The 18,550-nt window shown below is 39.0% G+C and overlaps 1 pseudogene; it reads right to left on the reverse strand.

Annotated features, from left to right (window-relative positions):
• Window positions 1-8,380: 8,380 nt before the first annotated feature.
• Window positions 8,381-8,891, reverse strand: LOC129503286 (MICOS complex subunit MIC26-like; annotated as a pseudogene).
• Between the last annotated feature and the right edge of the window lie 9,659 nt (window positions 8,892-18,550).

Below are 18,550 nucleotides of genomic sequence, written 5' to 3' on the forward strand. Positions count from 1 at the left end.
CTACACACTTACCAGAATGGCCAAAATCTGGAACACTGACAGCACCAAATGTTGACAAGGACGTGGAGCAATAGGAAATCTCACTCATTGCTGGCAGGAATGCAAAACGGGTAGTCACTTTGGAAGGCAATTTGGTAGTTTCTTACAAAACTAAACATACTTTACCATATAATCCCACAATTATTCTCCCAAATGAACTGAAAATTTATGTTCACACAAAAATATGCCCGTGGATGTTTACAGCAGCTTTTGTCAGGTTTATCCTAAGCTGGAAGTATTCATGACACCCGTCAGTAGGTGAACGGATAAACTATGGTACATCCAGACAATTGAATGTTAATTATTCAGAATAAAAAAAGCAATAAACTACCAAGCCACAGAAAAGACAAGAATGGATCCCGAAAGTCTATTACTAAATGAAAGCTGCCAATCTGAAAAGGCTACCCACACTATATGATTCCAACTCTGTGACTGGCATCGTGGGAAAGGCAACAAGACTATGGAGACCGTAAAAAGGTCAGTAGTTCCAGGGCTTAGGGAGGAGGGAGGAACTAATGGGCCAAGAACAGAGGATTTTGAAGGCAGTGAAACTACTCTGTGTGGCACTACAATGGATCCATGTCATACACGCGTTCAAATCCATAGAATGTACATACATCACTGAGAGTGAACCCTGATGTCACCTGTGGACTGTAGGTGATAAGCATGTGTCGGTGTAATTCTATCAATTGTAACAAATGTTCTAAGCTGTTGGAGGCTGTCAATAGCAGGGAGGCCATATGGCATGGGGCAGGGCGCAGGATGTGCACTGGAACTCCGTACTTTCTGCTCAGTTTTCCTGTGAACCTATACTGCTCTCCAAAAAGTAAAGTTTATTAATTAAAAAAAGGTAGTTTCAGAAAACACACCAGTGTTTACACTCACACTTAGATCTTCCCTACACATTGCACTATCTGTGAAAGCTCAAGAAAGATGGTTTTATTCAATCACTTTGGGAATCATTAACATCACGAGGTCTCTTATTTTTTGAGCCTTGAGGCAATAGTTCTTTTCACAGTAGAAATACAAAGAAATTCTCTTCTTATGCTACTTGAGAGTTAATCTACATCCTCATCTCTTATAATTTAAAAGATTTCCATTTCACATTTTTATATAATCCTCCATAATTTTTAGAGAGAAAAGTATTTTATTAACTGTCTTAAAACTAGCTTTTTCGTATTTCTACTGAGGCTCCAGAAAGAATATACGTTAACAATTATTTTATTAATCTCTTTTATTTAGGCTATCATGAGTATAAAACTAAATGTAATTTCACTTTAATGCTAATATACAATACATTGTGTTTAGATTGGTTATATAATGAAGATTTTTTTCCAATGTGATTTTTAAAAATTATCACAGAAGAAGTAATTCAAGTACCAGAAGAAAAACTAAGCAAAGTACATGCTATCAGGTATATTTTCTGATTATCTTCAGGTGGTAATGTTTATGAAGAACTAGGCAATTTTTTTAAAAACGTTCATCTCCGAGCAGACCTTTTGCTGTCATCTCGCCTGTGCCCCCTTCTAACCACACCTGTTATATTCAGAGATCATGTTGCATATAATGATATAATTATCTACTTTGGGGGATTATTGATATGTTATGAGTGAAAGATAATGGATCAGTCACTACATGTGATTAGAACTTTGAAAAAACATTACCAATACTATTTGGACAATGAACTCCACGGAGAATGAGTAGAAGTCGATTTTCAAGACTTAGGGAGTCCTGAGAACTAGTGAAAGACACATTTAAAAGGACTTCCCGGGGTCTCCAAGGCAGAAAGAGTCTATCAACTCACTGAGAATTTTTTCACATATGATTTTTAAAAAGTAACCCCCAATAAATTTATAGAAATCACTATCTGGTGTTTCAAGATTCATTCTTCACTAGAGAATTTTCCCTTCAATTTACTGACCTTACTTCCAATTATTTTCAACCTCATTCATTTCTGATTTTACTTAATTGTCTATCCTCTAAAGAATTACCCTAAATGGTTCTAATAACTTTCTTTTATGTATCTTCCATGATTTCCAACTGGTCTTCTCTGCATTACTCTCTTCTCTGGCTCTGTGGGATAATGAGCTCCATGAACCGACTCACCTGCTCAGGCCTCTTGAGGGATGTCTGAAAGTCACCATGGTGATGGTGTACCAGGGTGAAGCCCCACTGGGAATGGGATAGGGCTTATGGGCTGAGGCATATGTCTGGCATAAAATTCACTTAGTTGGGAGAGGATAAGAGGGAGACGGAGGTACACAAAACTACATTCTGATGCTGACAGGCCTTGGAAGCCAAATGTAAGGCACTCTTAAGTCTTGGTTTTGCAAATTCTCTCTCTATTCAAATGAAAGGGTGGTCAAAATTCAGGCCCCAGAAATACTGCTGTGTCATCCCTGTGTTAATGAGCCTGGAGAGGTGTGTGAGATAACTGTAATGCTCTCAGATAAACTGGGCTTAACCATAGGTTCTGAGTCTTCTATTTGTAATTTGGGAGTAATTAGTGTTAGGGGGATAAATTATTAGCAACCTTATTATATCAAGGTGACCTAACATAGGACGAATAATGTAGCCATTTCTTCAAAGACTGATTTTAGATCAATATTGTTAAGCGATGCTGCCACAAATGCTGAAAATCTAGGGAAATCTGCTTCATTAGGAGTCTATAATTAATGATGCAGTAAGATATTTTACATCTGTGGGCTGGCAGGTAGAAAAAAATCGTCTCAAAATCTTTAATACTGATTTAAATCTAGGTTTTTCATTCAAACTTAGAAAACAAAATTCTAAGCAATGTATTTTTCTAAAATGTCAGTGCTATTCCAACAACGTTTGCAAATGGCTGCAGAAGGTGGAAAGGAGAATCGTTTATTGATCAAAACCAAGAAAAAAGAAAATCACTGGCTTAAAGATTTATTTACTTATTTTAGCGGGGGTGGGGGAAGGGCAGAGGAAGAGGGAGAGAGTCTTAAGCCCATTCTGCCAGGGCTGAGGTGACTGGGGGCTTAATCTCATGACCCCAAGATAAAACCAAGAGTTAGGTGGGTTTTTTTTTTGAGTCAGACACTTAACAGGCTGCACCACCCAGGTGCCCCGAGAACCACTGGCTTAAAAAGGCCAAGATGAAGAAAGGTTTTGAGGTTACACAATGTACTTTGAGTTTCAAAATTCATGAATAATAGACCACATAGGTAATATTTTATAATTCTAATTTCAAGGATGTGGTATGAGAACTGAAATTAACATTCTCTTTTTAATGCTTCAAATGAAAAGTGTCCATTTATTAAGCACCCACAGAGCTCCAAGCATTGTAGGAAACATTAAAACACTTGTTCATACTCTTAGAGCAAAATTGCCTATGTTGTACTCTCTTTTGCATGGCATTGACATTTTAGTTCCACTGTTGTAAAATGACGAGTTCTTCAAGACTTGCTCAAGAAAGAAGTCTCTGATCCATAGAAGTAGATCATGCAGGAAGTTTCTCTGTCAACTGTGATACTTAATGTCCTCTGCTCCTGCAACCACCCCACCATTCCTCCTCCGAAGCCTTCACTTCCACCTTCTCTTGTTGCGTCTAAAACCACCGCCTTGGCCACCTCCTCCTCCTCCTGTCACCACCTCTTGGAGGTCCCTTCTCACCTGGAGGTCAAGGTAAAAATCTCTGCAGTGGTTGCAGTTTCTATGGGTCTATATAAAACTTCTGCAGGTTTTTAAAGGAAAATGCCTTCATATTTTCTGACAATTTAACAGAAAAATAAAAACCTCCAAGCCGTCCAAATAGTTCACCCACTTTACTAATTTGTTCTTTGTTCTCTAAGTAAGTAGCAGCATTGGAATAAGGCACCTTAGTTTCACCTGTAGCACATTCACAAGCTTTGCCATCTTCACAGGGATGTGAGAACTCTCCTAATAGAACTACACGCTCTGGAGGGCCTCGGTCTTGGCTTTTACTAAAGCCGCCCCTTCCACCTCCTTGTCCTGATGCTCCTCTGTTGCCACCACCGCCTCCATCTCAGAAGTGGTTGCTGCTATGGCCACGAATGAAGCTGCCACCTTGATTGAAACCTCCATGATCTCTGCCTCCAGAAGACCTGCCTGTTCCACCATCAGCCTCAAGGCTTCAGGTTAGTGCTCTTCCTGCAGCGGGCAGCAAGCTCCTTAGGCCCATCCCCTTCCCATCCTCCCTCCCCCACAAAGCTGGGATCCCTGTCCAGCTCCACTGGATCCTCAAAATTAACACTCTTTTATGTAAGAGAAACATTATAACCCAGCATCTTACCCAGTTTCCTCCTCACTAATTAGTTCCAGTTGGGTCACTTTCCAGGTTGACCAGATATCCAAAAGTTTTCTGTCTCTGGAACACAATATTTAGGGATTAGGGAGGTTTAAGGGTAATGGGGTAGGAATGCCATTTCCTTGAGGGCTAGAACAGTGGTTCTCAAACTGTAGCTAGCATCAGAATCACCCGGGGGGCTTGTTACAACATAGATTGCTGGAACCAACCCCAGAGTTTCTGATTGAGTAGGTCTAGGGTAGGACTAAGAACCCACATTTCTAACAAGCTTCCAGGTGCTCCTCTGGAGAGCCCAGGTGGCAGGCCACTATTCAGGACCGGGGGTCTCAAGCTGGTTGCACATTATTGTCACCTGGGGAGGTTTTTAAACTCCAGATGCCCAGACCAGTAACATCAGAATCTATGGTGGTTATGATTAGGCTTCAGTATCGTTTTTTTTTAAAGCTCCCGCATAGACTCCAAGGTGCAGCCCATGTTGGAAAGTACCATCCAATCTCATAGTGGTTCTCAGCACAGGCTATACATTAGAGTAACCGAGAAAGTTTTTTTGTTTTTAATTTAGGTATAATTGGCACACATATAAATTACCCTGCTAATGGGTCCAAGTTAGTGGTTCTTATTCACAAAGTTGCACGGCAACCACCACCACTATCTAATTACACAGCACATTCATCACCATCTAGGGAGATTTTAAACAACATTCTGATACACGGGTTCTACTCGCAGGAGATTCTGATTTAACTGGTCTACTGGGTAAAAGCATCAGTGTTTTTGTAAACTCCTCAGGTGGTTCTATTGCCTAGTTAGGGTAGAGAACCACAGTTCCTTAGTTTGGTTACAGACCTTCCAACACTGTTTAAGGAATTAATACTTATTTAGGGAGTTTCATTGACCCTGTCAGGGATGTTGTAAATATAGAGGAACTAGCACACATTCTGTCTAGACTCCTGCTTGTCCATTAAATGTGCTCAACCACAACACAAGGGAAGCAACATCCCTGATTTCTAGCTCTTGGAGCAGAGAGCTAGGGGGCCTTTATCAGATAGATCTGGAGGTGACTGTTGGTGACTGTTGGCTCTACTGCCTGCAGTACTTCCTTGCAAACCCAAGTCCAGTTCTGGAGACTACAGGAGCCTCTGGAGGGCTCAGTGGGCCCTCAAAAGTACTCAGAGCTGCTAGTAAATTTTTAAACATTTGCTTCTGTATTTTTAAGAAGCTCATTTTGTAGAGACCTTTGGTCTGACATTATTTCAGTGTTGGCCTTTTGCCGTTCAAGGCACAGAAACAGTTTGAGTCTGGGGTCCTGCAGCTGTTAATTGCCAGACTTTGGATAAAAAATTCTGAGCTATAGTTCAGAGATGTTCATAATTAAGGAGAATCGTGTATTGGGCACATTCATCTCTGGAAAATGGATTCAGTGGAAAGATCATGAGATTTTTATGTCATGCAATATGGATTCAATCCCCGGTTCTGGCCCTTGCCGCTAATGTGACCTGGGCAAAAAATGAGCGCTTACAATCTACAAAAGGAGAAACCAATAATAATAATTATTATTATTATTACCTAACTCACCTTTAATAATACCTTTACATATTTTTGTGAAAATTGAATGGTATAGCTTGAAAAATGGTATAGTTCACATGAAAATGCTTTATATACTATGGCACCATATAAATGATTATGCTTTAGGATATAACTAGACGGATAGACATATGAAAGGAAGAGAGAATGCATAATTTATAAATTAAGTTGATTTCTTTTGATGTGTAGACAGTTTGAATCTTAGGACCTCAGGAGCAAAAGGCTACTTCCTCCATAGATCATTTAAAAACAGTTATTGCCTGAAATCTGGATAATGAAACCTCATTTAAATGTTTTATGGAGAAGGAGATCCTAAATTAGTATCCTTTAAGTCATCTTTTTCCCCCCACTTTCCCTTTTTTGGGGTCTTTGCCTATACAGAATTAATTATGTTTCCTTACTCTTAGTATTTAAAATTGGTGCAAGACCCTCCTTTTAATTTATTCTTCTCCTTCATCCTGATCCCTGATCCCATTTCCCATCCTTTCATAGATCCCCATTCTTTTGTTTGCAATATGGATGCTTCCAATCTACCTTCTATACCTTTGTTTATGTGTCTACATGTGTAGTTGTAAAAATATTGCTTGGCATGTGTGAGATTGTTTCTAGGCATTTACACATTTCTTATTTTGCTATAAAACTCATTTATTTCCTGTAGCAGTATGTTTATTTTATTTTACCATGGTAAGAACATTTATATGAGATTTACCTTCTTAACAAACTAAGTGTATAATACATTTTTGTCAACTATAGGTACAGTGTTGTACACCAGATCTCTTGAGCTTACTCATCTTGTTTAACTAAAACTTTATGCCTGTTGATTAAAAACTACCCATTTTTCTCTTTTTCCAGTCTCTGCAACCACCATTCTACAATTTGATTCTATGAATCTATTTTAGATATCTCATAAAAGTGGAATCATGCAGCATTTGTCTGTCTATATCTGGCTTATTTGACTTAGCATAACATCTTCACAATTCATCCGTGTTGTCACATATTGCTGGCTTTTCTTCTTTTTAAAGGCTGAAGCGTATTCCATTGAATGTATATACCATTGTGAGATCCAGTTGTGCTATTATATGAAGATTGAATTGATTTTCTTTTGTTCACTGCATATTATTCCATCTTAGAAAAGTACTCTATCATACTCTTCCCCTAGTGAGGGGCACACATGTTGCCTCCAACCCCCACCACTAAAAACAATCATGCAGTGTCCTCTCTGAATGTCTCCTGTACACTGTTATACCAAGAGTGGAGTTCCTGAATCACGGGGGATATACAAACTTAGTATCACAAAATCCTGCCAGATTGCAATCCAAAATGATCACACCAGATTACGCTCCCACCTGGTCTGTAAGAAGGTTCCTATTGCCCCATATTTTTGCTGGCAGGTGATATATTCAGTGCTTAAATTTTGCCAGTATGTATAATATCAGATGATATCTCCTGATAGTCTTAATTAACATTTTTTATTATAAGTGAAATTAAACATCTCCTCAAATTTTTTTTTAACGATTAGATTTTCAGTGAATTGTCTATTCATATTTTTTACCCATTTTTCTATCGGGTTTCTGTCTTTTCCTTGTAAATTGTTGAGAGTTCTTTATATATTCTAGAAACTAATGGTTTGTCTGTCATAGATGTTATAAAGATCTTCCAGTATGTGAGTCACTTTTTAATATTGTATATAGGGTCCCTTGTTCAATAGGAACTTTGAATTGTTTTGATATAGCCAAACTCCATCCTTAATTCTTTTTAGGGATTGTACTTTGAGGGTTACTTTTAAGACATCCTTTTCTACCTAAGGTCCCAAAAGTTCTCATTCAGGGTCTGCTTCATAACTTTATTATTAATTTTTCACTTGCTCTTTTACCAGTAGTATATTGCTTTAACTGTGATAGTTTTTCTTAATGTCTGTAGTATTTCTTAGTATCTGCTTAGGTCAAGCTCCTTATTTGCTCTTCTTTTTTAAAAATTGTCTTAATTGTTTATGGTCCTTTATTGTTCTACATTAATTTAAGAAGCAGTTTTACCCAGTTTTCCCAAAATATTCCACTGAAATTTTTATTGTAGTTGCATGGAATTTTTAGATCAATTTATGGAAATCTACATCTTTAAATTATAAAGGTATCACATCATTTATATGTGTGACTTTCATTTATTCAAATCTTCCCTCTTCTTTTTTTTTTTAATTTAGAATTTTAATTATGTACATAAATAGCAACATGGGAACGAGGAGTTCTAATGCTGGACATTATTTCTCTAGGTGAAAGGATTTCCAATTAGTCCACTTGTAGTATGGCATCACCCAAGATAACAAAGAAGCCTAGAATAGTTTTTCCTGAAGAAGAAAGCCAATTTACTACATTCAGAACTGACTTCTCTGCCATTCTTCTGTAGAAAATGCATGGAGTTTCCAATGTTTACCTATAACTGATTAAAATGGGCAGAGCATGGAGCATTCTACTTATTTCCAGGTGAATTCTTCACATTTCCTGGCTGGACAAATATGAGGGCTTGTTGTGGATAATAAAGAGAGGTAGCTAGTCCCAGGTGATGCACCAGCTTCTTTCTTTCTTTTTGACCCTCTAGCCAAAAGAAGTCCAACAATGCCAGCAAAACCAGTAACACCAAGTCTTGGAAAAAATCCAGGAGGTGCATTTTGGAGATATTCATAGCTGTCTAACCCCCATTGAACTAAGCTCTGCATCGTGGGCTTCGTTTGTGAGTACATTTCCTGACACCAACTTGTATATGGCTTGCAATTATGTCAGAGATGTGAAATGCTTTTTTCAAGCTGGGTCGTTGGCTTCTCCATATATTTAGATGGACCCTAAGGAACGGAGTAGAGTGAAAGCTCATTAACCTTCACAGAAGTTTTGTGAGGTGAGTCCCTTTTAGGTGATGCATAGACTTTAAAGGTGAGCAGACTCAGGCTGGCTGGCCCCAGAGATGGCCGAATTACCTTGAACATGTTGCTGACAGAGGTGGCTCCAGCGGGGTCCTTCCCTCTTCTTTTAAATTTAAATTTTCCTCTATAAGGACCATCATTAGGCCAACTCATAGTTTTTAGCGTTAGAGTTATTGTAAATAATGTTTTATTTTCCATCACATTTTCTAATTAGTTATTGCTGGTATAAAGGACTGCTGTTTGTCTTTGTTTAATGATATTTGTATTTCTCAACCTTGCTAACCTTGAACTCCCTTATTAATTTTCATAGTTTGTAACTTCTCTTGTACTTTATTTTTTTTTTTAAGATTTTTATTCATCCATTCAAGAGAGGCAGAGATGTAGGCAGAGGGAGAAGCAGGTTCCCTGTGGGGAGCCCGATGTGGGACCCGATCTGATCCGGGACTCAGGGATCACACCCTGAGTCAAATGCAGATGCCCAACTGCTGAGCCACCCAGCCATCTATCTCTTGTGCTTTAATGTACACTATTATATAATTTACAAACAAGGGCAATTTTGTCTTCACCCTTCCAGATTTTTTTCATTATTTTAACTTATTGTCTGATTGTACCCGCCAAAACTTCCAGTAATAGGATGATTAGTTGCATTCGAAGAAATTAGTCTTGTCTACTTCTAGACCCAGTCGCATTGTGGCACGAAATCCACTATCATATATTCTTGATTAAGAATGTGGTAGGGGGGATCCCTCGGTGGCGCAGCAGTTTGGCACCTGCCTTTGGCCCAGGGCGCGATCCTGGAGACCCGGGATCGAGTCCCGCGTCGGGCTCCCGGTGCATGGAGCCTGCTTGTGTCTCTGCCTCTCTCTCTCTCTCTCTCTCTCTCTCTCTGACTGTCATAAATAAATAAATAAATAATAAATAAATAGATAAATAATAATAAATAAATAAATAAATAAATAGAGTGTGGTAGGGTTTCCCATAAACCTTTCGTATGCCTGTGGTAGGGAATGGGGAGGAAGCAGAATCAGGCCGAGAAGGAAATACATGAAAAGTCCTAATAGGGACACCTGAGTGGCTCAGCTGTTGAGGTCTGCCTTCGGCTCAGGGCGTGATCCTGGGGTCCCAGGATCAAGTCCCGCATCAGGCTCCTTGCATGGAGCCTGCTTCTCCCTCTGCCTGTGTCTCTGCCTCTCTCTCTCTTGTCTCTCATGAAGAAATAAATAAAATCTTTAAAAAAAAAAAAGGTCCTAATAAATACTTACAAAACCAGGGACTCCTACCAAAAGCTGAGTAATTATGGTCAAGGTGCATTTTGATTTTACATGTACTTGAGTGCTTCCTCTAATCCAAGTTAGGTCCCTTTCCTTCTTTTCCCTCTAATCTCTTACACTTTAAAAGTGCTCTGGAAAAAAACTACTATGATTAAATTCCCCCAAACTCCTCCTCATCATGTACCCATTGGCCCTCCTGTCTCTTCCTCCCCCCATCCTTCTTGCCTACTCTATTAGGTAGTATAACTTATCTCTCAGAGAAAAAAAAACAACAACAACCCTTCCTATTGGGGAAGAGGGAGACAGAATATTGAAATAACAAGTGGGAGCAGCAAAAGGGATATGAACATTCCCTTTGGTAATTTGCATCCTTTTTGCTTATCTGATTCGGCCCATTGGGGCAGATCATTAGATATTCAGGTAGAAATGTTTGCAAAACTTCAGTTCCTTTGGCTCTATATGCCTCTGCCCTACCAGCCTAACCATGGTTTGTTCCATATGACATCGACTTCCATCACTGTTGTGTCCTATTTAGGCAATCTAACATGCTTGATTTATTTATTTATTTATTTATTTATTTATTTATTTATTTATTTAGCTGTATCGCACTGTTGATCCATTTTGAAATTACACTTAACTAAGCTTCCAGTGTTACCCAGTTATTTGTACAATTAATTTTTGGATCTAATTCAAAGATTCTACATTTGTTCTTCTTAAAATTCCATTCCGATGCTCTAGCTTATGAAGAGTTTTAGAGACTTGTCTCTGTTATCCAACATTCTATCTAGTGCTCCAATCATCTTGTCATCTGTAGAATTTGATAGGAAGGCCATCAGTGTGCTCATCCAGACCTTTGATAAATATGTCAAAAAGGACAGGGCCAGGGAAGGACCCCGAGGCATACCACTATAAAATTTCCTTCAGGTTGACATGGAATTAGCATTCTTGGACATGACTCTTCAATTATTGATGAAGTCACCTGACTGTACTTGCATCCATCCCACATTTCACATGTTATCCACAAGGATTTCCTGAGAAACACTGTCAGATTCCTTGCTGAAATACTAACACACTGTGTGTGCAGCACTTCCTTGACCCACCTGATTAGTAAACCCATGTATTATTCAGTTCTACTTCAAATGACAGAATTTCAATTTAAACTACATTAGGCAAAAGATATCATTTATAGGTTCACTTAACTGTATATTCTATGCCCTCAGAGGACCGGTTCTCTCTACCATCCTTTGTGTTGGCTTCATTCTTCTGCCATCTCTCCACTCCTGACATCAAGATGGCTACCAGCAGTTAGAGGGTTTTTCTCCCAATTGCTCCTCTAGCATCTGAGAACTGAGTTTCATTGTCCCTGACAGGATCATGAGCCCATCTGTAAACCAAAACCAGAGATGTGATGATCAGGGTGGCCAGCCCTGGGTCACTTGAGGCTGTTCCACCCAAATTACAGGAACCGAGAAAACCTCAAAGATAATGATGCTATCAAAGGAAGGACAAATGGATATTTCCTACACTTAAGAAAAATGTTTTACTTCTCAGTGCTACCTCCTGATAATATTGTTCCAGAAATTTATCTCCTGAGAATATTGGTACCCACAGTTCAAGGATCACTCACATTATATCTACATTTATATAACCAGTTATTTTATTTATCTATAACTATAACTATATACATATATACAGATAATTATTATGCAGTTGAAGTGATGCACTGCTTGGATAAACAATGCATCACCAGAAGTTTAGTTCCATAGGGATGAGTAATAAGTGTTCTTCATTCTGTAGCTGGTCAACTGACTTCAAACCCACTTACCACAGAAATCTGACTAAGAGAGTCATCTACAGATGAGGGATGAGGATGTATCATGTATGCATTTTGTGGTGAGCTGTCCTGCTATAAAGAGATAATTTCCTGGCCCTCGTTCATTTGGATGGCAACGGCACTACATAATACAGAATAGAGTGGTCTTAAAGCAAGACAGAATGCCAGGGTTGAAAGCTATAAGAATAAGAGCTATATTTTGGCTTTAATATAACTTAAAATCTATTATTAGATGGATCTACTATTAGATGGATTCTCCAAATGCATTTAATGGTCTAATTGGTTTTTCACCAAGGCATTTTTCCAGGCACTTAATTTTATATGTTCTGACAACATTCAGATCCGTGGAGAAGTCTCACTCACTTAGTACAAACCTGCTAATGAGAAAATGCAGTGGTGAACATTGGAGAAAATGATCTTAGAAGACACATTAAAGGCTGCTTTTGAAGGAGAAAATGTTGGAAATTTTTATATCATGGAGTTGATCTAGAATCATTTGTAACCAGACTCAGTGGTTAAATGAGGATATTTCAGGTCTGATTCCCTGATGAGAACAGCTATCTCATGTTATACTGCTGGGACCCCACTTCTCCTGCCTGACCACCTCAAACAATGCAATATGGTCTTGGCCCAAACTATATACCTCTATACATATTGGGTGTGTCTGTCCTTTTTCTGTCTTATAGAATGCCCTGATTTTGTGTGAACTTGATGTTATACAGAGTCCATACCTGGACAGCAGCAGAATCACTATATCTCTTACACTGAAAGGTAGATAGGAAAGCAGCACAGAAATATCAAGAGGATTCCCAGGTGTCAGGAATATATTACACTTTTCCTGAATATATTAAATGTAAAAATAAAAGCAAAAATCTATTGGGAATTTTGCTAATAAGCTAGGTTAGTAAGGTATGAGGGACTACCCTCTGAGAATATAGAGAAAATAGTGGGTATTTCAGGAACCCAGTGGGGAAGACCAACAAGCCACTTTTTTTTTTTGAAAAGCTAGAGCTAAGCCATATAACCATGGCAATGGTAGAACATCCTAGCACTTTCCAGACTGATCGATAACATTAAACGTTGCAGTTAAGTCTGACAAAATGAAACTAGCAAGAACATATCAATGAACACAAAGAATCTGATCATTATCACTCCTAGGATGTAAAGAACAACAACAAAATTGTAATTTATCTGAGTGTCTTGCCATTAGAAAATAGGGCTGAGTCTTAATTTCCTTTCCCATTTTCACAATAAGAAAGTCAATCCAGTGCTCCAGGCACTATTACATTAAATATTGATATAGCGTCACTGTATAGTAGGTTTTCCTTCTAAGAAATTGATAAATTCTTAATGAAGAGTAGGGAGACAGAGCCCAACATGAATGGATAATTGGTTCAAATACAGTTGACTTTTGTCTTTAGAGTTGTTCTTTTTCTACATTACATAATGAATGGTTTTTCTTTGGAATTTAATTTTTCTGACACTAAAACATACATACTTAATAAATCTTTCTAGATTCTAAATGAACATTCTTGGAAAGTTTTCATTTGGCACAAATAATGATGAACAAAACCTAGCAAGGAACCTCATTAAAATCTGTATTTTTAATATGAGGCCAAACTATCAATTGCTCCTACTTAGGAATAAAAGAAAATATCTGGTTATCTGCACAGTTACTGCTAAAGTTGCCTCTTGAACATTGAACATTGGTAGCTCTGAGGGTACCAATGTTCTCTATGTTCTAGATACATGGGAGAAATGGAGACTGTAGAGCTCTGAAACTAACAGGGTCTTGAGATGTCCATCTAGAGCAGAGTTACACAAAATCATCCAGATGCCAGGTTGTCCCTTGCAGCTTAAAAGATCAGCTCCGTTCACTTCAGCTCCACAAGTTCCCATTGAACATTTAATACAGAAGTGTTTTGAGAAAGCTGGAGATAGGAAAGGTTCAGGAGACACAATTTCAGTCCTCAAGAGATGTATCACCCAGGAGATACTCAAAGCATACACGAGAGCTAAGCAGTCAAGCTAGATAAAGAGATTCTAAGTGAGTGGAGTTAACTAAGGAAGATTCTTCTGGAACTTTGAATTGAACTGTAAAGAAAATGACAGAGTCATTTTTGGCCTCAGCTAACATACACTCATGCGATATCAGTCAAAGAGTCCTGATTCAGATATGTGGCAGGAGCTGTCTTTGGATGAAGAAAAGTACTGGGGAATGCTCTTGATAAGTTAAAAATATGTGTTTTCTGGAACTGAGTGTGAATTCTTCTAGAGATCCCATCAGAGCACTGCTCAGAGACTGGCCGATTAGGTGTTCCATACAACCTTCAGATGACCTCTAACAGGTAATCAGCAACTGAAGGGCAGCCCAGACTGTCCAACGGAAACAGCAGTGGAATAAGATTAATCCTCTCATATGAAAAAGATCATTTGGAGAATGAAACATACTGGAAAATGAGACAACCCAATAAAAGAGAGAACATGGACTGTATTTAGAAGAAGGAAAGCGAGTATCTTGAGAAATTCTGAAGGGTGTTTTGAATGAACCACAAACACGGGATTAAAGTTTAAGGAATTAAAATAAATTAAGAAAAGTAGCTAGGAACAATTATATGCTAAGATTAACAAGCATTCCTACTGATTGGTGCCAGGCCTTCTGGGTGTATCTGAACAAGAGACATTCAATCCATGCTGTGAAACAACTGAATGCAGAGTCTTGGATTTGTTTTATGGCTCTGATTTTGGTATTGTGAATGCCTTTGCTTTTGAGCATTTCTTTTCGCCTGTGTCCTTGACTGCCTGATGGAAACTATAGCTCTATATTTTAGTTGCATTCATCCATGGAATTTCCTTAGTTACTCATCACTTCACATGTGTAGATTCTTTCAGTATTTAAAACTTCCTCTGGCTGACTATTCAATCTCTTATCAGCACAGGCTGTAGGGCAGGAGGTTGATGGTATGGCTTTAGAGTTAGGCTGCTACCTCTACGTCATAACCCCACCATTTATCATTTGTGTTACCTTAGGCAACTTACATAAAGTCTCAGTCTATATGCTACCCTATCTGTAACATGAAAGTAATCACATGCTCATACACGGTTGTGAACAAAACAGTGATAATGTAAGAAAGGCGAAGCCCAGTGCCTAGTCTAGAGTTGGCTCTCAAAAATTTTCTGCTATTACCATTAAAATAAAAAGTCATATTAAGGTTAATTAACTTGGTTACAAAGTGGATATTAGGGCAGCCCAGGTGACTCAGTGGTTTAGCACCGCCTTCAGCCCAGGGCCTGATCCTGGGACCCAGGATCGAGTCCTGCGTCAGGCTCCCTGCATGGAGCCTGCTTCTCCCTCTGCCTGTGTCTCTGCCTCTCTCTTTTTCTGTATGTCTCTCATGAATAAATAAATAAAATATTTTTTTAAAAAAAAAGTGGATATTATACCACAGCTGCAGTTCCTTAATGTCGTCATTAAGCATTTTCCTGTCTGATTGTCCTACTAGCAGTCAACAACGAATTCCAGGCGAACTTCTGAATTGTTTTAGGTCTTTTCTAAGGCTTTTAAATGACAAGTGACTAAGATCCTGACCTGACTTTTTGGAATGACAAGAACTAGACTAGACTTGCAGGCAAGAAGTTGACTTTTATCAAACACTCATCCTTTGCTCTTCTTTTTTTTTTTTCCTATAGAAATTTCTACCTTCTAATTTTTGTTTTTGTTGTGTTTGTGCCTTATGTTTCTCCCACTAAACTGTAAGCCCCAGAGGCGAAGTGATCTCTGTTTTATTCATGGATATATCCCAATTACCTAGAAGAGTTCCTGGCATAGTAGGAACTCAAGAAACATTTGTTGAAATGAATTAATTACTATTTGTTTTAGGGCAATGAGCATCACAAAGGTGTTCAAGTTCTTAATTTCAGTTGCCTGGCTTTGGACCAGGTTCATTCCACTGTGGATTAATTAGGGCTGCCATGTCATCATATAGCCTTGCAGTCTGTACACTGAATAGCCCTCAGAGATGCCTCTCACAGAGAATATACTCTCTTCCTGCTCCTTGAGATATGGGAAGCAGAGGGTCTCTGGTTGAGCAACAATTAAATGTGCCTTACTTTGGGGTAGTGTAATATACAGTCCTGTCAGCTGAGATGCTTACCGACCAGTTGGAGAGATAGGATAATTATAGAGAGATAAGTGAAAATGTAAGACCCTATCTAACCTGTGCCTGTAGAGGCAAAAATGCATTGGTATGTTCTCAAGATATCAAAAAGGTCTATGAGACTGTGCCAAAAGTGTGAGGAGCAGTGCAGAATTATTAATGTGGTAAAAGGAAGTAATCTTCACAGACATCATCTCTTCCAAACATTTATTGCTCAAAAACTGACATGGCTTTGCCCTCATAGAACTTATAGTCTGTTGGGGTTGACATAATTAATTAAATAATCACTCAAATAAATGTAAAATTACCATTCCTTGGGAGCACTTAACACAGTTAACGTATGCTATTAAAAATGTGTATAAGACAATTCTACCAAGGTCAGGGGAGTCATGGTAGGCTTCCTTAAAGAAGAGAAAAGCAGAGGGAATTTGCTTATTTCTTCCACTATTAAGACTTAAGGACAGAAAGTATTCTATTTTGCTTTTGTGTTCTCAGGCAGCATATGAAACACAAAGTATGTTTTTGTTGAGTGAATGAATGAAGGCATATGGATTTCAGAGCCTTGAATGCAGAATAGAGGGTTGAATCTTGTTCTAAATTAGATCCCATTCTGCGTATACCTTTACTAAGCTCATAGGAAAGTCCATTTCAGTCACTATTCTGCTGTTTCCCATTCCAGGATCACACCAGAATCTGGGAAGCTTATCTGGATCCTAGAAGAAAGGTATCTGATCTCTATTATCTATTCCAGCCTGAAGATGCTGACCATTCTTATCTACTGAGTCCATAATAACAGCCCCTTGAAGTCCTGTGACCCCCTGATGTTTTGGACACAGTAGCTTATAGGAATCTATACTAAGACTGTGAACATGGTCTCACCTCCAGGATACACCCTAAAGCCATTGCTTTTGAAGTCTTCTCTCCTATGGGGCCATTACCATGGAAGGCACACTCTATTCCCTACCTCAGTAACCTTGAAGCTCTTTTCTAAATCCAAGACAATTACTCTCTGTCTCCTCTAGCAACCCTCAAAGTCTTCAGAGAACTCAGATTTTAAGGAAATGCCTTAGTGGCACCAGTTAGTACAAATTTCCCTACTAAGGAAGAAGAGACCCCAAAAACTAGGCTTTTTGGAATGTGGAGGAGAAAAATAGGTGGAGTAAACCTTGCTAATGAATATCTCAAGTGTTTTCCTGCCACACCTGGATATTTGGAATTTTCCCTATAGACAATATGGCGAAATGATTCTTCTGATAACAGAATCAGAACAATTTGGGGAGTAGAAGGCATTTTGGGGAAACCAGTTAGAAGCATATTGCTAAAATCTAAACATGATGTGAGAGATCCTGGACCTTAGTGGTGGCAGTGGTCATGGGAAGCAAGGCAGACATTAGATGCATATAGAGAAGACTTTAGGGGCATCTAGGAAGATGGTACAGTAGGAGGATCCTAACCTCACTTTGTCGCATGGATACACCTAGATAACAGCTACATTAGTGCAGCTAACCTGGAAAACAAACCAAAAAACTGACAAAACAGATTCTCCACAGTTAATTGTAGAGAGGAGGCCAAAACAGTGGGAATGATGGAGTTCAGCTGAGAACCAAACTAACCTGAGAGGATAACCACAAATGGGAAGTACAACACCAGCACAGAGGAGGGACAGCAGCAGATACCACACCAAGTACCCTAGATATGGGGGACTTGCATTTGGAAGATGGGTCCCCAAAATATTTGGTTTTGAAAACCAGAGGAGCTTAACTTTATGAGATTTTATGGTCACTGGGGCTTAACAATGGGAATTTTATAAATCAGTAGGCTTTGTTCTGAAAGACCTAGAGAGTGATAGGAACCTGAGTCCCTGCCCTAAGAGAACCAGCACATTAAACAACCCCTCTGAGACATAGCATAGAAGCAGCAGTTTGAAAAGCACCTTGAGGGCACCTGGGTAGCTCGGTTGGTTAAGCCACTGCCTTTGGTCATGATCCCAGGGTCCTTGGATTGAGCCTGGTATCAGACTCCTTGCTTGGCATGGAGCCTGCTTTTTCCTCTTCCTCTGTCTGCCACTCCTCCTGTTCATGCTCTTGCTCTCTGTCAAATAAATAAATAAAATCTTGAAAGGAGGAAAGGAAAGAAAGAAAGAAAGAAAGAAAGAAAGAAAGAAAGAAAGAAAGAAAGAAAGAAAGAAAGAAAGAAAGAAATGCACCTTGAGTATATCAGAAGGAGATTTACCTACTAATCTTAGTGTACCCTGGAGGGGCAGGGGTCTTTAGGAGACATCTTCAAGAACAGAAGGGCTGGCAGGCACCTTTCCTCCCTTCCCTCCATCTAGATACCTGGACACCTGTGGAAAACAATACTAACTATCTCAACATAGTTTGCTAACACTGCACACCTGCCCCTGTGTTCTCCTGCAGATCTACTCAATTGAACCCGCCCCACTTGGCAAGAGTCCCTCCA

Source organism: Nyctereutes procyonoides, unplaced genomic scaffold, assembly GCF_905146905.1.
Source record: "Nyctereutes procyonoides isolate TBG_1078 unplaced genomic scaffold, NYPRO_anot_genome, whole genome shotgun sequence".
In the NCBI taxonomy this organism is placed as follows: domain Eukaryota; kingdom Metazoa; phylum Chordata; class Mammalia; order Carnivora; family Canidae; genus Nyctereutes; species Nyctereutes procyonoides.